This window comes from Drosophila novamexicana, unplaced genomic scaffold (genome assembly GCF_003285875.2).
Source record: "Drosophila novamexicana strain 15010-1031.04,08,12 unplaced genomic scaffold, DnovRS2.1 tig00004554-arrow-pilon, whole genome shotgun sequence".
Lineage (NCBI taxonomy): Eukaryota > Metazoa > Arthropoda > Insecta > Diptera > Drosophilidae > Drosophila > Drosophila novamexicana.
This window is the reverse complement of record NW_020825051.1, coordinates 799,273-823,422: the sequence shown is the minus strand read 5'-3', so window position 1 is coordinate 823,422 and position 24,150 is coordinate 799,273. Positions and strand designations below refer to the sequence as shown.

Sequence of the window (24,150 nt, the reverse complement as noted above, 5' to 3'; positions counted from 1 at the left end):
CAACAACAACAACAACAACAACAACAACAACAACAACAACAACAGCAACAAATGAAAGCGAGTGTGGGCAGTTTTTGTGGATAGCTTTATGGGAGATTTGGGGGAGTCGCTTCTGCTGTTTCACTCTCGTTTCGTTACATTTGGACGCCTCTTCAGTTCCATTATCGGATGCGTGGCCTAATGAAGAATTATGTTCATAATTTCCAAATTTATCGCCGCGACCCTCTGACAACTTGTACTATGATCATGAAGATGATGATGATGATGCAGGCTGTCGGAGCTCTGTCGAGTCGGCTGTCTAACACTTAAGTGTGTCAAAATGTTGTCGCTATGCAGAGGCTGCCACACACAAATTGCTGTGGCATGCAGGCGGCAGCTCTTCCAGTTCATGCCCCTGCCCCAGCTACGAGCCATCAGCGTGTCAGTTACAGGGAGACACACTTCGAAATATGTGTATTATTTATATTTATGATGCCTCGACTCAGAGCTCATCCTAACTCAACTCCGCTCATCTCGCTGTTTCGGTTCACAGTTCAAAAAGTCATTTCAAGTTTCTTGTTTCAACAAATTTCAAGTGAAAGTTTTTTTTTTTTGTTTTTATTTTTGTATATCTTCCGCTTTTGGTGGAGAGCCAGCTATTAATTTTCACTTAGTTTAAGTTTTCGTTGCGTATTAAATTTCGTTGTCAATCCTTTTGCTTGGTTTAAAACGTAACAGATGACAAAACATTTTCCACATTTCGGTAGCAACATGTTTTTTTGTAGTGGTTTCGCTTCCACTTCGACAGAATGAATTTAATTGGAAATATTTTTAGATATTTTTCGAACACTTATTTGTATTCGACTTGAACGATTTCGTCTCAGTTTTTTAAGTGCAGCGGAAAATTTATGGGACAGCATATTAAATTTATATGTTTGCTCTTCATTACAGATTATACGCAGCCCAAATTGTGTGTGGATTAGTCGACGAGTGGATACACATGTTTGAGGGCTTCAGAAAGTTTATGGGTAAGTGCCATAAAATAATTGGACTAGAAGTAAGCTTTGTACGAATGTTTCATTAGAAGCATGAAAATATTTCAGATATATATATACATATATATCATATATCTGATATAAGAAACTCGTTCTGCTTACGCACTATGAAGAACATTTTTATTCTCTTGCTTTGAATTTCTAAAGAAAATTTTTAAATTTACATCATAACAGCTTAAACTGTATTAATTTAATATAAATTTGCGAGTAGAGCTTATTTGAGTTATTGATTGTTTAGTTCTAATAATTTTAAAAGAAAAAATAATTTGCATAAAAATACATAAAATATATAAATCATAAGATATTGAAATTTGTGAAATTAAAATGCCGCAAAAGCTAACCCAAGCCAAGACAATTATTTTATAGCGAATTCAAACTTCACCAAGAACATTATTTAAATGAATTATAAGCCAAGCTGTGACTAATCCTTAATTATAGTCACACATTAGCAACATTTCAAGGTCGCCCATTAAATTATTTTTGGCTTATGACAATAAAACAGGTTCCAACAGCTAAGTACAAATATAATTTAAGACAAAGACTGCATAAAAAAAAGTATCATTGTTTTTGTAAGCTGAGCTCAGACATTCAAATGCCACGCTCATTATTTAAAAGAAAAAAAAACGCAATAAAGCAAAAATAAGCGAATTTTTGAAAATTCATATAAATATGAAAACAATTTGCATAATGCGGCAAATGTTGCGCTCAATTGGGCATAATTTGAGGCAAAAGTCGAGGGAAACAGCTGAAAGATATTACGAAATCGAGTTGAAATACAACTGCGCACATTTTGCAGCCAAAAAGGAAATGCATTTAACATGCTTACGAGCGCAGCGACTGAGATACTTTGCCTGCCATCCCTGAGATACTTTTTGCCAGCCGCTGCGGCTTAGTCAGGACTCAGCTCGACGTTTGCCGTGCACACGAGTATGACAGCAAAATTTGACGGCTCTTCATTCCTTTTTTTTTTTTTTGCCATTTTTTAGTGGCATCCCTTGTGGGAGGCACTCCCAGCCTACCCCTATCCGCTCCAGAGCCTGCTGCGTAGCGTGTGGCGAGTCGAAGCCTGTTTGTTATTTACCGACAACTTTATGGCCACATGTCGACGTCAACGAAAAAAATTGTCATCATAAACAACAGCGCTTGAAAAGAAAATCAGACAAAAAAAATTGTTGCTTACATTTTTTTTTGCCTCGTTGTCTGCTTTCCTTTTTATTTTCCTTTTTGGTCTTTTGCTTGCCCCGTTGTTGTTGTTGTTGGTTTTGTTGTTTTTCCTGGCGAGCATGTGTGAAAAATAAGCAGCCGCTTGACTGTTCAGTTGCCCCAGTGGATAATGTTGGGGGCGTGGCACGGCTCGGAAAAGCGCCGCAGCGTCTATTTAATGAAGTGCCAACCCAGCCAATTCATATGCCCGTTGCCAATCCCCGCCCTGGTCTGGCCCAAGGCCTTTTCTCAATTGTCGTTGTTGTTTGCCACACGATGGCAGTGTGAATTTTCACATGAGACTCGCGGCTGCAGTTGCGACAACTGCTTTGCTGGATTGCATAAAGAGCCGCCATTCAGTTGTGTTTTTGTTTATCTTACCATTTGCTCAAGGTGCTAGCTTGAGGCGTGGGATGCGGCAAAAATGAGGTTGGCAAAAGGCATAAATCACCTGTGGAAAACTGACAATACATTCAAATTGATGCGCTCAGGTCTTACCTGCTTGGCAGAGTTTTATTGGGTATCTATCAATTGGGCTTTTATTTTTTAACAAATTGTTGTTCACAGTCCTCGACATTCAATTCACAGTATTTTTGTGAGCTTCATTAGTGAATTTATTTGAATTGTGAACTTATTTCAATTGTGTACTATTCTTAGGACCTGCATATACTGAATATATCTGAATATATGTATAAGTTAGAGGCTATTATTATATGTTAATATTTAATATTCTAGTGGCGCTCTTCAGAATCGCTGGAACCGATCAGGACCTGACCTTATAGAGATAAGAGAGATTGGTAGTGACCAAGAATAGTGTAGCAACAATTTTGTAGTATTTACGATATATGATATTTACCATGAAGGGGATTAAGGACAAAGCTTAATACCAAAGACAATATAAACTCTAATATGAGTGTTTGTATTGTCTTTATAATGCATTGCAAGGTAAGGTAACTGATTCGCCTCATGGGCAGGTTGTAGGTCTGAAACCTTTCAGCCAAGAATCTGAAGAAGTTGATCTGAGCTCCGACCTATGTTAAGCAGAGATCGCATTCGCCTTCAGAATCTTTTTAATGAACCTCACAATATGCCCTTAATTTTTGTTTAGACTATCAAAGCAAGTTTTATGTGGAAACCAAGGCGCATTTCAGCTGTATCAATAGCAATTTTATTTCTGTGTTTATTTTTTTAAGTGTAGCACACGCGCACACACACAGACACACACACATATACATTTATTAAATTATGCACAGCTTCGACCGGAGCCTCGACAGGCAATTTGTTTAGCGTACAAATATTTATTTTAATAATTTTTTGTTGAAATTCTTAACATGTAATTGTCATTTTGTCAGACAAACAATAGGCTCAAGTTGCCGAGCTCGGGGGCCCACAGCTGAGGCCGGAGAGCTCACGACCCCACCCAGCACCCGGCAGCAAGTGCTAAGCTCTCCATTGTTTGTCTTTGCTTGGGGACTTGGGGCATACAACAAAAAATGCACAACGGTCGCATAAATAACATGAAATTAGCAGGCAAATATGTCAAGTCGAAGTCGAAGTAAAGTAGGCAAAAATAAGACTTGAGAATAAATCTAGAAAACTTGTTTCTCTTTTTTTTCCACATTTTTGTTTTGTTTTTTTTTTTTTTTTGAGTTGGCATCGAAACACCTGCGTCGAGTTGCGGTTGTTGTTATATTTTGGTTCATGTACTAAATCACCTGCCTGGTAAAAGTTTATTTTTATCTAATTTGAATTTATGCGCGTAGATCTTTTGCGCTAGATCAGAAACAGAAACAGAAACTGGTTTCGGTTGGCCCCGCTCGTGATTTATGCCGCACGATGAGAACTCGCCGCCAGATTGTCACTAAAGATATCGCAGCAATGCGATGCGGCTTATTGAAAATGATATATGCCAGATACCCTGCCATTTGATGTGGATTCTATGTAAATTGTGTCATTCTGCTGACCCCCAAAGTCCGGCTCATTAGCCCGAGCGGCAGACCAAAATGTAGCAACAGGTGCGACTCGGTTTTACGCTGAAAATAATATACATATTATATATATATATTCTTATGAAAATTGTATGGGCTGCATTGCATTACTTACAAGTATGTTGATGAAGGTTTGAGGAAGAGTAAAAAGTGTTAAATGCTTACTTATGACAAGCATAACTTGGTTCATCGATATGGTTGGAAAAAGGTTGAGATATAAAGTTAACTAGGGTAAAGTTTTTAATAAGTAAATGTAAGGTTTATAATACTGCAATGTTTATTTAATTGAAGTGATTCACCTACCCTTAACATACAATTATCTTAGGCTAGTTTTTAGACAAACAATTTTAACAATTTTCAGTATTTCATCAGATATATTTATATGTATTTATAGAGTGTATAATTATAGAGTTTAAGAGATGGGAGACAACCCTTAAGAACAATAGCTCCAGGTATAAGGGCAGCATTCGAATTTATAGTTTGAATCTTCAACATAGAGATTTAGCTACTATTTGGAGCATTTGGCCATTAGCTGAATATTTTCAGATTAGGATTAACGGACTGTCTGGGATACGTCATCCATTAGCAATATTATATCTGATTTTCTTGTTGTGCTTGGATAATGTTTTTTAATATGCTTGAGCACTTTCTGTTCCACTAATAGAAGAGCAATACAACCAAATGCGATTGAACAAAAGGACTGGCATATTCGCTTTAACAATGTTTCATACAATATTTATCCCATTTACACACACTTCAGACACGCACTCGCTCAAAAGCGAAACCCACATTCAGCCAACCATTCCATTGATTTTGCGGAATCTCTGCTGCAACAACAACAAAAGAAACAACAGCAACAACAACTCATAAGACTACAACATACAACATAATAATCAACAGTGAGTGAAGTAATTGGAGCTCCAGCCGCGCAGAGCTTGTAGAGTTCAACAGCAGAGAATCCCAGTGTGGAGCAGGGGAGTTGGGTGCCGTCCGCGTATAAATCTCGAATAAAAAAGAAATTCATCTTCATAAAACGAAAAAAAGTATGTACATATATGTATACATGTATAACCGGCAGCGGCTGTTAATGCAGCACTACCAGAGACCCGAGACCAGAGACCCACAGACCAGCTGGGAGATAGTTTACTCACGATAATCACACCAATCCAAAAAGCCACACAGTTGCCTCAGTTGCCACAGTTACCCCCGGTTAAGCCCGGACTCGTTCCACTCGTCCCACCCTTCCAGAGCTCACCATGAAACGTCATAAACACTTGAAAAACTGTTCAAATTTGATGTGCACCACTTGCAAGTCGAGCGGCGGCCGACAGTTCGATTTATGTTCCGTTCCATACCCTCTTCCCAAAAAGTACACCAAAAGGGGTATATTTATAACGATTGTTACAGGCAGCAGTTGCTTACAATAAGTCCAGCAACATATTCTCTTAAGGGTATTTTAACTTCGGCTTACTGAACATAACTCCCTTCATTTTTCCCCTTTTTTCATATTTATTGACAACGCCTTTGGATTTGCGGCGGCTTCTTTTGGTGTGGCGATCTTGGAAAGCCGCTGCTGCTGCTTGAAAATTACATTTAATGTGTTGTTGCACAGATTTTGGCTTTCTTTACTTATGTTTTTTTTTTTGAGTGCTGTCGATAGAGGCGTGAACCTGTTGAAATACGTAGCCAGAGATTGTGTGTGCCCATAGTCCAGCATCCGTTCTGGCCGTGGGCTGTTTGTCTGTGTGCCGGCCGTGCCGGCCAGAACTGATTTGGCCAACGCATTTTGATTTTGTTGTCTTGGCCCACATCAATAAAACAACATAATTATTTATTATTGCGCTCAGAACCTGTCGATTTATTTCTATTTTATTACATATTTCAACGTATTTTGCTTTCGGGCTGGCAGCTTGTTGACCTTAATCACATTTGAAAGTTATGAGCAATGGAGATTGGGTAGTCGCGTCTGATATCTGGGATTTGTTAATTGCCCGTCCGTCCACTGTCAGTTAACATTCGGACGGCTTTCTTATTTTCACTGCGCACTTGGTGTTTGACTACACTGGGAGCTCTTGGCTAATTGCCATATTAACCTATGGCCCCCATCCGACTGATGATGATAATGATAATAATAATGAAGATAGCTGCGTGCTCGATTTGTAAGTGCTGCTGCTGCTGTTGTGGCTGCTGTGGCTGCTGCTGTTGCTTATTTGCAAGATTGAACTCTGCTCGACATTCTGGCCAAGTGAAAGTAATTAGTTTGTGTTGCCTTCGGGTGAAAGCTGAACCTTTAATTGTTTTTATTTTTCCCTCTCTGACTGCCCTATAATCAATCAATGCTCCAGCATTCGCATGACTTTTGTCTGCTAGTTCCCTGCGGTTTTTTTCTCTCTTTTATTTTGGGTGTGTCTGGGGTGGGGAATGGGGTTTGGTTTGGTTTGGTTCAGCGAAAGTGATGTTAAGTATATTCTGTGTATATGCTGGTGATATTACAAATTTGTAGTTAACAGAGAAATTTACATAAATCAGATTGTGTTTCGGCTTGTTAGATAACAATATGTGCAGTTAATGATTATTGAAACAAATTATTATAAATGATGGCATATCACAATCCGTTTTTTAAATGAAGCTCTACAGTTATTGAAATAAGAATTATTTTGTAGCATTTTTTAATACGATTGCGTTAGCTAGTGGGCTGAGCACTATATAAATATATGTTTATATATTTAGAGGCAGATGTGAATATTATTAAAAAAATATAAAGTGAAGCTTTTTGAATTTCTTTCTAACTTTTCTATAATTAAGCAAAATATATATAAAGATTGTGAAATAGTTTATTTAAACTCGATTCAATGATCAGAAGCTGTGATAAGTTTATACCCAAGCCAATTTAATTAATTTGCTTCAGGTTCTTAATTTGTTGTAGTAGAAATCTTGACACTTAAGTAATGGTATTTCTATTCGATCGACAGCCTTGTTAAATTTATAATTGTTTACTAAACATGGTCCTTCCGGGCAGTTGTTAATATACTTCAAAAATAAATTTAAAGCTTTGAAAATGTGCTCCAATTGCTTAACTTAACTCTTGGGTTTGGCCACCCAGTTGGCTCTTCAATAATTTGTCTCCCATCGTTCGGGCTCTCACGCTACAATGTTCTGCATATATCAGATAACGATCCCTCGCTGGTAGAATCAACCCCCAGCACAACATTCCGAAGCGTTTCACGGCAAACTGTGCCAGCTCAGTCAGGCGAGAGGCGACCTAACCAGGCCGAGGCCTGCACATGATCAACGATCGGGCGATCGAGTGATGGCCCCATACCAACATAAACATTGCAACCGATCTGGATCAGCAGCGGGCATATCCCGAAAGGAGCGCGAAGGGGGCAAGTGAAATGAACATCAAGCAGCCGCTGATTGTCATAATTAAGGATGTTGTATGTTGGCATGCCAGACTCTGAGACAGCGCAGACGCGCTCCACTCGAGGCACTTGGAAAACCAACAGATAACCGTAAGAACAAATTTCCAAGCTGAAGCTGACAGAAGAAAAAAGAGACCAAGCCAAAGCTTCCGGTGGCGGCTGTGCAGGTTTCTGCCTCAGCAAATTCAAGATCAGCCGCAACATCTCATAATTGCAGTTAAGCAAAATTATATACCACGGCCAGGCAGGCCGAGATCTTCACAGATCTCTCAGCACACATAACAACGCATGTGTCATCCTCTCGAGGGCCCAAAAGGGGCAGCGGCGTTTCCCTTCTCGTCTTCAATCTGACTCTGACTCTGACTCTGTGTCTGTGTTTATGTTTCTGTAAATATGCCGGCGGTGCAGATCTTCGCTCAGCTGCGATCCACCACAATTACTCAACTCTTCTTTGCGTGTGTGTGAATGTGGTTGCGGCTATGGACAGGGCTGTGGCTACGTGGCAATCTGTGGCCAACCGCTTGCCGGCCTGCACTCGAGACAAATGTATATCATTCATCAAATTAAAAGTTCAACAGCGTTGCAGTTGCCAGTTGCCTGCCAGTTGCCGTGAGGCAACATTCAAACGGGGGTAGTTCAAGAAACTTGTAGGAGAAACCAAAAAGGGGCGATCAATTAAATATGAAATGAATTGTTTTTCGTGTTTTTTGTTAGCATATTAAAGACAGTTATCGAGAGCACAAAATTAATCCCAAATGTGGACTTATTTTACATTTTATATTACAAAAGATAATTATATCATTCCATACATTCGTAAGTCGCTTAATTTCGTCTTAAAATTTATGAGATAGAAGTTACTTTTGTAATCCAGATCAGTTTTACATGCTAGCTGCATGCCGGCATTTAGTATAACAATATTTCAATTAAATTACACAAAGGCTGAATTTGAACGTTAACGTGAATCTCGAAGTTTTAAAGCAGCCCTCGCTTATGTCAGCACAGCTAAGCGACCGCAAGTCAGAGTAACTGACAGAGCAACTGTTGCTCTTGCTCTTGTTATTCTTGTTGTTGCTGTTTTTGCTGGTGTTGTTGTTGCTGTAGTTGTTGCAGTTGTTGCTGGCATTGCTCTATTTTACAGCCGGTCTTTGGTTAGGGGTCTGGGACTGCCAATCATTGCCTGACTGGGCCTGACGTCTGTTGCTCATCTTTGGACTTCATTCACTCAAACATCAGCTGAAGAGGCTTCTCTCACTAATTCCCTGCTGCAGTGGCACCGCCCCCCTCCACGCACCAGCCAAACTCGGCCACTTGTTGGCACTGCAAGCTAAGAACCCAGCTGCAGACCCCGGGCCAATGCTTATTAAGAGGGCTTTTCAACTTGAATGGTTTCCTGGGCCACTTTAATACAATCCGCATACATATAAATGTGTATATATTACATACGTACATATATGGGGGCAAGTCGAACTTTTGCCCTTTGCTCCCGCTCCGAGATTTGTTGTCTGTATTTTAAAATAGCATTTATGAGCTTAGACGGCTTAAGAAATTTTATTGGTTATTAGTTTGTTGCCAGAATTTATGTCTCTTGGCTGGTTTTATGTGGCGCTCACAAAACTTTAGCCATTGCCCGGTTGAGACTTGAGAAATCAAAGCATCTAATGAGCTTAGCACGTGTTGGTCATCCATTTCATTGCTCCTCCCCCTCCCCCCAGTTTGTGTCCTGGATAGTTTCTATGTTGTGGTTGTTGTTGTTGTTGTCGTTGTGGTGAGACTTTAATCTTTAATTGCTTTTTGGGTTCCGTGTATGTTTGCCTTGGACATGCAAGAATTTCTGTGTTGGTTTTTGTATTTATAATGCCGAAGCAGGAGACGTTGCCATTTAAAATAGTGCTTCAACTGAAAGTAGAGCACAAGTGTGCTGGAATCTAGTTTCAAATGTTTTCTAATTGGACTTTATTTAAAATCACAATCGCAAATATTTTAGTTTAAGTTATATAAATTTGGCCAGAATTTTCAAAGTATCAATGCCATGTTTTCTATTTTTATTATATATTTTAAAGCATAAAATTGTTGCAGAGTCTGGCTCGCTTTCGAAATTAATTTTCTGCAATGCCAAAACAATAAAAACAACTTTTGCATAATACGTCTGTCAGTTGTATATCCGCAACATACACCAAAAAATTTCCGCAAAACTTTTGCGAGCTTACAACGATTTCCATTAGCAAATGCAACCGAACTGACCACAAAAAAGCTGTTCAGAGTATTTTTGTTTATTTTTTATTTTGTATGTGCTTTTTGGCTCGCTCTACTAATTTTCGTTTAATAATTTGCACTTAACTGTTAGCTGAACTTCGGGTTCGGGTTTCAGTTACTTTCATAGAAAATTCCCTTTCATAAACAAATTTTCAACTTGGGCCGCAAATTGAGAACGCAAACTGGCCATGCGCCTGACGACGAAAGTTTTTGCAAAAATCCACAACGAATCCACAAACAGCAGGGGAATAGATATATATAGCTGGGCAGGATTGCGAGGCGAGCTGTGGGGCGAGTCCCGAGTCCGGGGCGGGGCTGGCTTAAATTACGTGCGCTGCACAATAGTTCAATAACGGACACGGCACGGCACGGCATGGCATGGCAAAAACCCACAGACAGGCATCCAAAAGATACGCGCCGGCATGTTGAAATATTGCAAAAATACTGAGATACATCGTTGGAGCTGTGGAGAAAACCAAGTTAAGGCCAACACACAAAAAGACAGCAGCTACGGATATAATAATAACAACAACAATAGCTAGTTTTTTTTATTTACATTGGCCAGCATACAGCAGACACAACTACTAAAGTACAAATACTGGAGCAGTATGGCAGGAAAAGCACACACTGAAAATATTTCCCGTAGCGCTTACGGCTTTTTGGCCTGACACCACACATAAGTTATTATTTGCCCTGGCAATAAGTAAAAGGTAGATCTGATGCTCGGGGAATGCGGTGCAGTTCCTGCCAGTGTCCAGGATGTACAGCTCCAGTTTGCCAGTCAATTGTGGCGCGGCCCCTCGCCAAGTTGTTGTCGTTGTTGTCGTTGTTGTCTTGGCTGTCTTGACTGTCTCTCTGACTCTGTATCTGTCGCTGAGTCTCTGTTTCTGTCGCGCCCGCCTTTCAATACAACTTTCATGGGCCACCGATTGCAGTTCCCGCCGGTTGTTCGATAAGTTTCGGAAATGAACTGATTTAGACGAACGCAAAGTTTGTTTCATGGCCTAGGGGCCAAGCGTCGAACTAATAAGCGTGAAGTCGCCGGTTGAAATCATGCAGAAACAAAAGACTAAGAAGTATTTTAAATGAAAGGAAATCGTATTTTCAAATATTTTCTCCAGCCAGAGCTACTTATTTTGGAGCAAACTCTCTGAGGCACATCTCGCATTGGCCTTACATTGTTTTTTGCTATTCGGAGCTGGCTTTTGTTTGGCACTCCTCTGCTGGTAAATAATGGTTAGTTTTTGATTTCAAACAATAATTCAATGGCTATAGCAGAGCAGGGCCAACTGTGTAGAAAAGTATCTGCGAGTTGGTCGCATCTACTGCGGGGCCGGCAGTCAATTTGGTGGCGCTTTGCTGACCATTTTTGGGTGGCTACCAGTTCCAAACGATGCGACGCCTCCTCTGGAGCCGCACGCGTTCGTTGTTGTTGTTGTTGCTGCTGTTGTGGCTGCTGCTGCTTGTGGCCATAAAAAGTAAGACAAGTTCCAGAGCGACGCGTTGCCAGGCTGTCGCCTCAGTCGCCTCTTGGCCGGGCCTGTCAGCTAAAGCTGTTAGATACAATTACAGTTAGCTGCGACGATACAGACGAGACGTACTGTAACTACAGCTACGTAGTGTCGAGTTTGGCGGCACTTCTCAGTGCCTTTTGATGTCTAGTTGCCCCTCCGGCTTTTTTTCTAAGTCATGTGCGGTCTCCATCTGCAATTTCTCTATGCCGCATGTGTGTGTGTGTGTGTGTTTGTGTGTGTGTGTTTATTCCATCTGATATGAACGCCTGTAAGCCGAGACAAAGAGCGAGTCCAAGCCAGATTTTATTGTTTCAAATGATTTGCTTATCGTGCTTAGCCAGTATCTGTATCTGCATGTTAAGCTTGTGCAACTGCAGATACGTTGAGTCAGCTGCCACCTGCCTATGGCATCGCACAATTTGATACAAATACAAATATACCTAAGCCGTGTGAATCATCAGATACGTTGTTTGGTAAATGCACATTAAACTGCGACAAGTGTTTTTGGTCTGTAGAAAATTGCATAATTGCTCCGCACCGTGGTCAGCCCATATAATCGCCCAATGATTCATCAGTGTGCACACACTTAAGAGTTACTTTGGCTCTGATCTAACCTTAAAGATATGCAAAGAAGTGGGTAAAGTTGCAGGCAGTTCACACCATTGTTCCAATGGTTGGGCTATTGATTGCATTAGTTTGTTTTGGAAGTTGCGGTCATTTTCGGATAGAAACTGTTTCTCATCATGACAAATTTTTGCATTTTACGAAGCAAATTTCAAGAGCTGGCCCCACCTAATGTGTTTATTATTTAAATTTATAATTCTGTGACATAAATATATGTGGCTGTTAAATTTTCCTTGACTGGACTTTCGACTCTTCATAAATAAGATTTAGGCATGTCTAAAAGAAGCAAGAATAATGTAAGATATATGTATGTAAATATTGATGCATGGCTTGCAAAACTAGAGCTTAAAGGTTTTCATGATTGAATATGTTAAATTGGCTGATGTTATGCTTTTGTGTGTGTGATTGTGTATATTTGCTTATGTATGTATGTAAATATGCATGTTTTATCATACTAAACATTGACTAAGTACACTTCCTGTTAAAATTAAATTAAGATAACTTATTCTTTAATATTGCCCTTCTTTGCGATTCTCATAAATTCAAGTAAGAATTGCAGGTTTTCATGCTTCGAATATAAGTGGTTTCTCTGTTTGCTATCTAATCGGTATATCTAATTTGTATATTAAAGTAGGGAGGTGTATGTATATTTATGTATGTATTTATATTAATTTATGTATATGTCTGTACGTATATGTGTAATTCTTATTCTCTCTCACTTGCTCCTGCCCTTAATCTAATCGGCAATCTTCTCCTTTTGGTTTAAGTGAAAAAAGGACTGTCTCCCTTTTACTAGTAGATGATCGGGTTATCGTGCGTATGATTGTTAATTTTTGTGTAAGTATCTATGTATCTATGTATCTATGGACATGTAATAATATATAAGTACGATGGGTAAAGGCAATTCAGACTTTGGCAAATTATATTAATTTACCAATTAATGAATATTCACTTCAAAGTCATGCTCGGATATATTATGAATTCCTAATAGCAAATAATTGGGAATCATATCACTTCTTATACTCAAAATAATGTTTCCTTCCGCTTTTAAAGCTAACTGTGTATCATTTTTGCAAGAATCCAATCAGACAGAAACATAAACCTTAACCGGGCAGAAAATAAACAAACATTATAAAATTCAAAAGATGGCAGCGAAAGCCAATGGGAAATATGAGAGCGAAATGAATATCATGCAAGCAACATTTTTTTTTGCATGTTTCCATCTTAAATAAAAATCAGACAAATTTTGTTCCCAAGGGAACTGAAATAATATTTATGCCATTTTGCTGTTGATACAAGAGGATGTGAATGTGCCTCAATTTCATTTAAAATGAAGATATTTACATGAGTACTGAAATGGAATCGCTGTTAATCGCCTTAAGGGCTGTAAATATTGTCAAAGGCAACAGTTCTTAACTTACGCCTGCACAAAATCAATTGATTTCTTATTTATAAAGTGAATGTGAATGCCACACGTTTCAGGTCTAGGCTGTATGGAGGGTAGGAGGATTTCTAGCTAGAAAAGGAGCAATTCCACTTAAGGGCTTTGGGAAGCCAAAAACCGGCACCTTTTAAGCACTAGACAAACAAGTCGCAGCACACAGATGAGCAGGGAGAAGCCTCGCAAAGAAGTAAACAAACAAGACCATAAATAAATTATTTACATTGGCCCAACGTCAGAGCCGGGCGGCGTTTGACTACGAAACTAGGCAGCCCCTCAAGTTGGGGAGGTGGTAAACATTTTTTTTCGCTTATATTTTTTTGCAAAATCAACAAAACTGAAATGACAAAAAGGCAGTCGGCCGGCAAAAGCTGACAATGCCATAAGACCAGGGCGTCTCGGGTCTACTACGTGGAACATTATCAAGGCAAACAGAGGCATAATGGACGCGCATAATGGAGCGTCCAGGACTGGGCAGCAGCAGCAGCAGCAGAGAAAAAAAAACAGACTTAAATTGAACAACTAATAGTGGCAGCAAAAACAGCAAAATCCCAGCTAGGAGGCGATGTGTGTGGTCTGGCAGCGAAATTAAATGAGGCAAGGAAATGACCGGAGGAGCTCTAGGAGAATAGGAAAGGGAATAGCTCGGCCAGAGTATGCCGAATAGGGCTGGCTCATTGTGATAATAAATAAATAAATAGCCGCAACGGTGGTTGCCTCGCATCGATTTGACTTACGGGCTTACAGGAATATGCAAAGGGAAGGGGGGCAAAAAAAAAGAAGAAAATATGTACAATCCCTATAAATACAACAGAGGGCGTGGCTGGGCTTAAATGCTTAATGCGCTGGGCTTAAAGCTATCCCAACCGAACATTAAAGCTAATGCAATCGCGATGATTTGCATTTATACGGATTATAGAATAAATTGGCATAGGAATTTAACCATTTGCTAAACAATCGTTAATGAGGGACATTTCATATAAATTTATACTCATTTTTTTGTTTTTAGACATTCTTTAAAAAATTTGAATCAGTCCGAAAGTTAATGTGCCAAAATCAACTAAATTTTTATTAATAAATATTTAACATAAATTATTATCGCAAGCTGCAAATTGCAGATAAATGTGCGAACTTGTGAAACCAGTTGCTTTAACAAATCAATAATAAATTGCTTTTTCTGTCTGTAAAAAACATTTGTTTATGAGAACATGCAAAATTGAGCGTTAGTCTGAAAATAATAATATTCATTTCAAGCAACTCGTTATCTCGGCTTTGTCTCTGTTGTTTCCTCGAACACAGCTCAATGCGCAGCAGCCCCCAATTAACCTTTAAATAAATTTACAAATATAAATAAAAAGTATTTTTGTTTTGGGCGTCGTGCGATTATCAATTAAAACACGCTTCCCATACCAAGCTGTATATTTAATCATAGACTATATATAATATAGGTATATATGTATGCATTTCCATTAGATAATTACGCTAAACGTTATGCGCATTTGTTTCACATTGATATTATTTAATTTATTTATGAAACAAATTTGGTTTTTCATGGCTTTTCTTCGATTTTTTACGTGAGCGTGGCTGGCTGCTTTTTAAATATGCAAATCGTTTCGTGTTTTAAATGCGTTTTAAGTTAAATATGCAGCTTACAAAGGACCGAACTAGTTAGCCAGCAACATTTTATAAAAATTGACCAAATTTTTGCATAATGCGCCAAAAAGCTTTTCGAACTAACCGACTGACTGACGGACTGACCTTTTTTTGGCTTGTCAGCAAGATTAGATGGCCATAATGAATGAGAGCGACCCGGGGCTCTGACCTTAATGAGCTGCAGTCGCTAAGGACAACGTAAACAGCTCCGGACCACCGGATGGTTCAACTTGAAAGCGTATCTAATCAAATTTAAATACGAGCTGCAGTTGGCAACAGACGTTAACAATTTCAGATTCGCCTCTGATGATGTCATTAAGTGACCAGCTCATCCTCCCCCCATTTGATATACATTGACCCAATTTGTTTATTTATTGAAATTGCATTTTATTTCAATAATAACAAGTGAGAAATAGAGCAGACGAGTGAAATATAGAGAATGTTTGTGTATTTATGTGTTTTTGTTTGCAATCAAATGCATTTTGCCTCAATTATTATTTAATTTTGCCTGCAATTTGTGGGACATCTCAATTTGTCACAGTATTTTGCACTATTGGGGAATTGCTTGTGTGATATGGCTGTTTAGGTCGTAGCCTTGCCAGTTTAGCATATGAATGCGATTTGATATTCAATTCAAGTGGCCAAATGTCACGATGCCGACGCATTGAGGTTGGCCAGAATTGAGCACATAAGAAAGTGGATTGCATTTTCAAGGCTAACTGAAAATTATTCATGTATAATGTCATTTATTTTATATTTAAATTTAAGCAGCTTTTCTTTGAGGAGAGGGCATTAAGGTCAACAGGTGCCTGCTGTTAGTTAATCACAATATATAACATATATTTGCCAATATATTTAAATTATCAGTAAAAATTGTATTCAAGCATTTGAAGTACATTTTAAATAACTATTTAAATTACTTTTCTAGCAGTAATTTTGATGGAATATTTGCAAAATTGTATACCAGCAATCCCACAAGAACCGCAAACCTTTCGATCTATAAATAAAAAAACCCTCATATACTAGCCGGGCAGCTAATACGCCGCTGGCCTAGCTCAAATCAGTATAAATTACCTAGGGTTTCAAAATTTATGCACGCACTTTGTGAACTTAAAAACGTTTTGTGTGCTGTTTTTCAATGCGCCGCCAACCGCTGCCCTCCCCCTCCGCTGTCAGCCACGAGTAATGTCGCCTCTGGGCGCACAAATTGTGCGTATTCCCCAAGTTTGTTTACATTTTGGATGGTTTGTTGTAATTGCTCAGCGTAATTTATGCGAGCGGCGGGCCAAAGTCAATGTCGTGCCAGCCAACAACTACAATACAGCAAAACAACAAAATGAAAATGAGCAACAACAAACGCGAAACGAGCAAGAAAAAACCTACGAAACCGAGCGCAAACACACTGGCGACAGACACGGAAAACCGTTTATCTGAGCAAATGTATCTCAAGGCAGTAATTACAATTTATTGTTGGTAATTATGTAATTTCGTGTGGGGCGACAGCCAGAGATACGAGATAGTTGGCCAGCGCGGTAGACTGCCGAGACCAAGATACAAGCCGGCGCTGTGACAATCCAAGTGCGTGTACAAACCAATTGCTCCATAAGCCGAGTGCGTGTCTAGGTCAGTGTTGGTGCCCACTTACTGACAAAAATGCAGCTAACCCTCTGCCATTTTCATGCGTGCGCATTCAAATGAGTCTGCCGCTGAAAAAGAAGTGCATTGGAAAAGCTGCTGCACTGTGCAAGCCCGGGAGGAGTCGATGCAAACGAAGAGATCAGCAGCTGCTGCCACTTTTCTTGACGGCTTGTTAGCTTTTGGTGGCGGTAGGCGGGTGGCGGGTGGCGGGTGGAGGCTGGCTGAGCGGGAGTAGGAGGAGCCCAGCACGTTGCATGCTGCATGCAAGCAGCTATATGATTGCCATGTGTTTGAGTGGCCACCGTTTGCCGCCTGATCTTCCACTCTGTCCAGTTAGCTGTGGCCTGCTAGCCAGCTAGTTAGGTTTTTCTCTTTGGCCTTTTCCATTTATTTCTGCATGCATCCGAAAGCTGTTGGATTGCCTGCACTTTGCTTGTTTGTTAGTCAACAATGTCGTCATTTCCTGTTCACGCATTGGGGCTTACTTTCATGTCAACTTCCCTGCGTAATACACGCATTTCCGGTGGCTAAAACGCAGCTTGAGAGATTTCTTTATTTTAAAGAGCAGGCAGAACTGGAATATCTTAAGCGTGTAAATAACTTATCATCGAAGTCAATTTAGAAATACTTGAGACTAGTTGGGCAAGCATCACGCCATCATCATTTAAAGCAATTTTGAACAGAGCATTAATTTTAGCCACAAGCACGTTTAACTTAATTTAATTCCATACGTCTATCTAAATCGCATTAGTTTTAATGGCAACAGCTGCCCAACACAGCAAAACACTCAACTGAGGGGTTCGGACCCTCAAAGTATTTCCGTTAAAAAATTTAAAATTGAAATTTAATTTACGCAAAAAATTCAACAACAAAAAAAGGCACACAGCTTCATCAACGGCATTAGTTTGCACATATTCAAATCAACTAAAGTTTCTTCACTATTTGCTATTTTCTGATTGAAGAGAAAAAAGAAAAATATCATTAAAATAAAAACAGCAAAGTGTTGGACCAGTACAGAAAGACAGGAAATAACTACGTTTGGCTAACTGAAAAAACGTTGTCAAGGGGCGGGACGGTGGGGGATGAATATAAAATAGAAAAAACCTGGAAATCATTGTTGGCTTCGTTGGAGCCCGTTGGATCATTAACATACATTTGAAAACGCAAATTCCTATGCTGCAATGACTGTGTGTCTTGTGTGTGTCTAACTTGGAGCCGGTGGCTGTGCGGCCGCCGCGACGTCTGTCCCACCCCCTTCGGGTGATAATGTGGTCTTGGCTCTGTGGCCGCCACATGAAAATTTGTAAGTATGTTAGACCTGTCACTTGCACACTTCATGCCCATATTTGTCACATTTGCGCCATGTTCGCATGGACTCGGGCTCGGGCTTGGGCTCTGGCACTGGCACTGGCACTGGCACTAGCTCTGGCTCGGGCCCGTGTTCGGTTCCGGGCACAAACGCAGAATGGCCCGCGGCACAGCGTCCGGCCCTGGTCCTACATGGATCCTAGTCCTTGCCCGTTGTCAGCAATGTTGTCGTGGTTGTTGCTCGTTAGTTTCGCATCTGATTTGCCCAACTACGACGACAACGACATGGAAATTCGTTCGCTCTGCGTTTTCTTTTTCGCACCTATATGGGGTATACTGCAAGCAGCAGACCATTTCGGGTATATGGTCAGAAATAATAATAGAAAATATACGACAAAAGGAGCCAGCAAAGGTCGCTTCAAATCTCTTTGCTATAACACAAATGTTTACTTTGAACCAACTTCAGCTGCTGCTCCTCTGAGTTTCCTCAATGCAAGTCGCTTTGCAGGGTATTTGGTAGTCGTTGGGTTGTGTGCAATTTCCTTGTGACTTGTTTTATTGTTTTGCCTGCTGCTGTTGCGGTTCCTGCTGCTGCCGTTGGCCATATTTGTATGAATAAATGCGTATTTAAGCACATACTTACAACACTTGCCATGTACATATGAAACAGGCCCAGACTCGCAGTGCCAGTCCCCGAGCACCGAACCATACCCCGTCACAGTTCCAGCTGTGGCCGTCGCAGTCTCTTGTCGCAGCCTCTCCAGGCGCGCGTTTTGCATTTCCCTTTGCGCTTTTCCATTTCCACTTCTGCAACTCTTGCGGTTTTTGTCGTTGTCACACATTTGCTTTATGCTCTTTATGCCTTTTAGCTGGAACCTGCTCGTTTTTGTAAATTTGCGGCATATTTTACTTTTTTTATAAACCTCATTCAAAATAGTTTATTAATTATGCTCGCACAAATTTCATAACTATTATTTTAATTTTTTTTTTTTTGCGATTAATTCAATTGCAAAATTGCATTTGGTGTAGTTAATTGCATACAAAATAATTATTCATGTTTGTTCGTGTTCAAATCAGGGCATAAATATGTTTTAATTAAAATAAATAAATATTCCCTGACAAGTTAAGAAATATGTTAGCTATTTAACATGACAGTTTTGATGTGCTTTCGTAAGTTAATATGTATGCCATATGTATGAATGTTTTGATAAGAGCATAAAAAATGTTTACTACGTTATCGAATGCCTGCTTAAAGGGACTTTTTTATACAGATTGTGACTGTATTCGTTAACGTTTTGTGATAAATACATAAATTTTCGATAAATTAAAAAATAAATGAACAAGAAATATTCATATTATGTTTGCTTTAAAAGTATTTTTATACATTTTTCTAGTATTATTGTTTTTAATATTTTTATTATTAAGATTATTATAAATATTTTTATCATTATTATTATTGTCATTATTATTCTGATGGCATTCAAAAATCGAGATACTTTAACTGTTTATCCCAGAGATAGAACGCTATACTCTTTTATATGTAGTCCATTGGACCATTAAAAAATTGTCATAAATTATGGAAAAATGTTGAGTGCAAAAGCATAATAATAGTAACAAAATGCGTTGCTGCAAGCGGCCATTTAAAATATTTTTTTAATGGACATTTTAAGCTCGTCATAAATTGTTGGCATCAAACTGTGACATTATTAACAATTTACCACTGCCGCAGCTGCAATTTGTTGTTGCTTCAATAATTTATATATTCTTTTTTCTGCATTTTCATATTATTGCAGGCGGAACAACAAAAACAACAACAACAACAGCAACAACAAAGAAATAATATAATGCAATATGTTTGACAACAAAGTTCCGGCATTGAAATTGAAATTAACAAAATAAATGTTTTAAATTAAAAGCAGCAACAACAACAACGTACGAGCAGAAGTAGAGTGAACCACATTTTGAATTGTTAATGGGCCACAAAGAGTGTTAAATGTTGATGACGTCGTCGTCGCTGTCTCCGTCGCCGTCGCTGCCTCTGCCGCTGTCAGCGTCGATTATTCAACAGTGCTGAAAAGTCAATTACAGGTAATCAAATCGAAACTGATTGCATTACAATTCCAGCTACAATCACAAACAATTTTAATACCCATTTATAATGTCAGTTATGTCATTTGCTAAATACAACAATTAATTTGGGCCGCAAATTTCGTTGCGCGCTTTCCGACACCTTGAAATTGATAGTTAGGGGTTTTTGGCGGTCGCAAAATCGTAAAGAGCTCAAACTGCAAATACATACATTCAGCTTTTATTGCAGCTCAAATACTGCTGAGGAATTTGTATTGATTGGTCATAAAATCGTTTTCTGCTTTGCAGAAACTTGACCTTTTATTTGTGTATTTATGCTTTCGACTTAAATGATCTAATTCTTGGTAAATTGCTGAATTCGAGCGCATAATTAATGCGTTCTTGGCTCTTCAGCTGAATCGAGTGCGAGTCCCTATCAATGCATGGCAGCTGCAGCATTTGTAATCGTATACAGAAGCTTAATGAAAGCGTGAAATTGCAAGAAGCTTTATAGAATTTCAAGTTGAGACTGCTGACATTTAATTCTCTGCATACCCTGCACTTTTCTAGCACAATCACACCATTATCAACTTGCGTATTTCCTAGAGCTGGAAAGCACGTCTTGTTAGCGTCAAAGAATTCGACGCGTTCTTTGTGAAATATTCAATTTGGGCGCGTTTCTTACGCGAGCTGGTCACAGAAATTAGCTTCCGCATTGATCCAACAACGAAGGCCATTGGCCCCAGTCGGTCTGCCTGGGGCAATTGCGTGACAATTATAACAGCTGCCGCTGAATGTGCGCCTCTCTTTGCGCTTCTCAAATTGATTATGACTCTCACATGCCGCCGTGTCTGCACACGCACTACGCTCCAGTTAACTTAATTAATACCAGACCGTAGCTCAATAAACCATAAGCATAGCAACAGATCTAACAGTTTGTCAACTTTCTTCATTAATTTAATTACTGTTTTCAATTGACGCAACACACAGTCAACGATGCGCAGCAAGTGCATAAATCAATTGATTTGGGTCGTTCTGATGGTAATCGGTAGATTGCCGCTGCCCAATGCACCCTTGCAAATAATGTTGAAACTTCAAAGCAGCTTGCAAGTTGTGTCAGGCACATTTCACATTTCAAATTCAGAGCCACATCATTCATTCATTTAAACACTTGTACATCTGTTCGTTTATCAATTATTGTTTGGTATGCGCCACTTGAGAGTTGCTTTGGGGTTCGCAAAGTCTCGGCGACGTTTTCCACAGCACAGTTGACCGACTTTGAGTTATTGTTGTTGCTATTGTTGCAGTTGCAGTTACTGCTGCTGCTGCTGCTGCTGTTGTTTGTGTGTTTGATTTTCATTAAGTCGCTCCCTTGTGCCATTCAATTGTTGTTGTTTCTATGTTTGAAGCTGCCCACAATCCCCAGCTGGCAACTGGCAACTCTCAACTTGCAGCTTGTAGCTTGCAACTTGCAACTCGCTGTACAGTTGCAATTACTTGCGTCATTAAACCAGCGACCAATGCCGGCATCGGGTTACTTTCTGAACCTTTTGTGTGATTTATATTACTTCCACTTTTAAAGTCACTAAAGATTTTCAATTGAGTTGCCGCTTGCAACTTGCAGCTGCAACATTAACAACTTGCAATTAGTGTGTACAGCCATTTCATTGCATGTGCTCGCCTCTGCTGCTTCGCGGTGACCCCAAAACAAACGGCACGTAGCCAAAACCAAAGACAAACTCCAACTAAACGAGCTTAAAGGATACAATAGATGTCTTGGCAAAACAAACGATAGTTTTGGGAAACTTGGCAGAGCGTATAGAAATTAAATGACTTTGGTCAACAGAAGTTGTGGGGAAACAGTTAAGCAAATAACAATAATAGAGTTATTTATGCGTATATTCAATTTAAATTGAAATTAAAACCCGTTCAACAAAGCCAATTTACTCATGTTTAATCTGTAAAAGGAGGTGAAGTTCATGTTTTGAATTCTTGAAAATCGCAGAGAGGGGCGTTTTTTCGAAAGTGCGAAAAGCGTGAAAACGAGAGATAGAGAGAGCCAGAGTGAGAAAGAGGCTAAAATAGAAAGCGAATTCTTAAAGCCTTTACGTACTTTTACATTATATATTCCAACAGACGGACAGCGACCGCTCAGCAGAAGGGGAATAACTGTGGAACATGTCCGCTCAAGAGGGCTGCCCACCTGATAAGAGTGTCTTTAAATTCCATGCATTGTATTTCCCATCGCTGAAATACACGAATTCACAAACATTCATAAAATCACATATCGAGCATAACTTTGGAATAGAATCCATTCTCCGCTGAATTCCGACAAATCCGCGACTGGGAAGTCTGCAAATTTTGCACATGCCATGCATACATCATCATATTATTATTAATATTGTGTTACTCACTTTCTTTTGGTCTGTGGAACTCATTATTAAATTAATTAAATTCTTGCGCTTCAATTAAAATCTTATTAAGTTTTCGTCGTCGGCCTATGCGCAGTCGTGTTTCTCTCGGGCAATGAATAATGGCTCGAAGAATGGACAACTGGCGGGTGGGCAAAAAAAAGAGCATCTGCCAAAAGCTTTCTTATTCACACTTGAATATCCGTTGCACACAGGCGAACAGGAGGACCACAGGGCCGGAGCCTGAGCCTGGCAAATGCCTTCTTTCCTGTCTTCGCTCTGTACACCACCAGCCCGCTCGCTTGCCTATAAACATTTTTTTCAAACAATATAGCATAAAAAGTCCTGGTAAAAAACGGCGCCTGGGCTTCCCTTGTTGGTCCTTTTTGTGCGCGGAACAAAGTGCGCCATGTGGTCGGGTTGGTTTGGTTTGGGTAGCACCGTTTTGGCTCTGTTGGAGTGCGACTTGTTCTTGTAGTTGCTGCAATTTTTGTAGTTGTTGTAGCTGCTGCTGCTGCTGCACATATTGCTGCTGCATTCTTCGCATAAATTTTAGCAACGCACTTAACTCACGTCGGGGTCTTGACGGCGCAAGAGTCTTTAAATGAGTCTGGCCCACTCTATCTCTCCCCCGTCTCTCTCCCACTCTATCCCTCTCTTTTCTCTCTATCTCTCGCTGCCCCGTCTGTGCATAAACAATGGCACTGTTTAAAGCAAAAACCTCGGCTATCCCCAATCTCTGGTTCCCCGAATTCCCGGACAAGTTCCTCGCACATGTGACGTTTCTGCTGCGGCTGCTGCTGCTTTCCTTCATGTTAAATTCAGATGCTGCAGCTGCAGCGGGGGTAAGTTAAGCGGGATGGCAGTGCAGTTGGGGGCTGAAATTGAAGGCCGACTGTAGGGAAAAGTTTTGCAGAATGTTGAGCCTAGAAATTTAAAAGCGAATGCAAACATTATAGCGCAATTCATTGCACCGTGGTGTGAGCTAATGCATGCCGCTAATGAAAATGAAAGCCATTCAGATTTATAATTTGTAGCTAGCCAGACTTTAAGTAAATAGTAATTTCTTTAGGCATGCGAAAGACGCATCAACTTTAATGAATTATTTATTGCCCAAAACCTTTTGGAACAAACTTACTGGAGCCTTAAGTTTCATTAAACTCTTTCAAATATAAGTTATATTTAAAGGAGCACGAGTTTTAATGAGTTTGAAGATTTTCAGAATGGTTTTGATTAGGTAAGCAAGATATATTTGTAGGTAGGTGGATTGTCCAGCAGTAAACTGTCAGACTCAATATATGATTCAATCTAAATAATATATTTCATTGAATTTATATGCAGAATACCAAATCTGACATATTCGACTTGGCAGCCGTCAAACATATACCAGCTAAATTTGCCCAATTTCAGTGTGATTTCTGAACGTTGCTTTAATTTGTTTAGTTTCAATACTAAATGTCAAACAGTGTTAAGCTTTCATAGCCATGGCTTAAAGGCTAGAATGTAATCAATAATCAGCTAAGTGTCAAAAGCTGTCTTAAAGCTCTTTTCGGCTCACTCGTCGCACGCTATACGCTGCCCTGTCCCCCAATTC

The 24,150-nt window shown here is 39.6% G+C and overlaps 1 protein-coding gene and 1 long non-coding RNA gene across 2 annotated transcripts in view; one reads left to right on the top strand and one right to left on the bottom strand.

Moving 5' to 3' along the window:
• The window catches only part of LOC115769383 (slit homolog 2 protein), a 60,670-nt gene that overhangs the window by 23,196 nt on the left and 13,324 nt on the right, over positions 1 to 24,150 (top strand). Inside the window, exons 3-4 of the mRNA XM_030714178.1 lie at positions 931 to 1,007; positions 19,872 to 20,166. The gene's annotated coding sequence lies outside the window, so the exon portion shown is untranslated. The remainder of the gene's footprint in view (positions 1 to 930; positions 1,008 to 19,871; positions 20,167 to 24,150) is intronic.
• LOC115769384 lies at positions 9,992 to 10,922 on the bottom strand. The gene is made up of 2 exons (XR_004018746.1): positions 10,457 to 10,922; positions 9,992 to 10,363 (listed from the first exon to the last, which is right to left on the bottom strand). It is a non-coding gene; the product is annotated as an uncharacterized LOC115769384 (long non-coding RNA).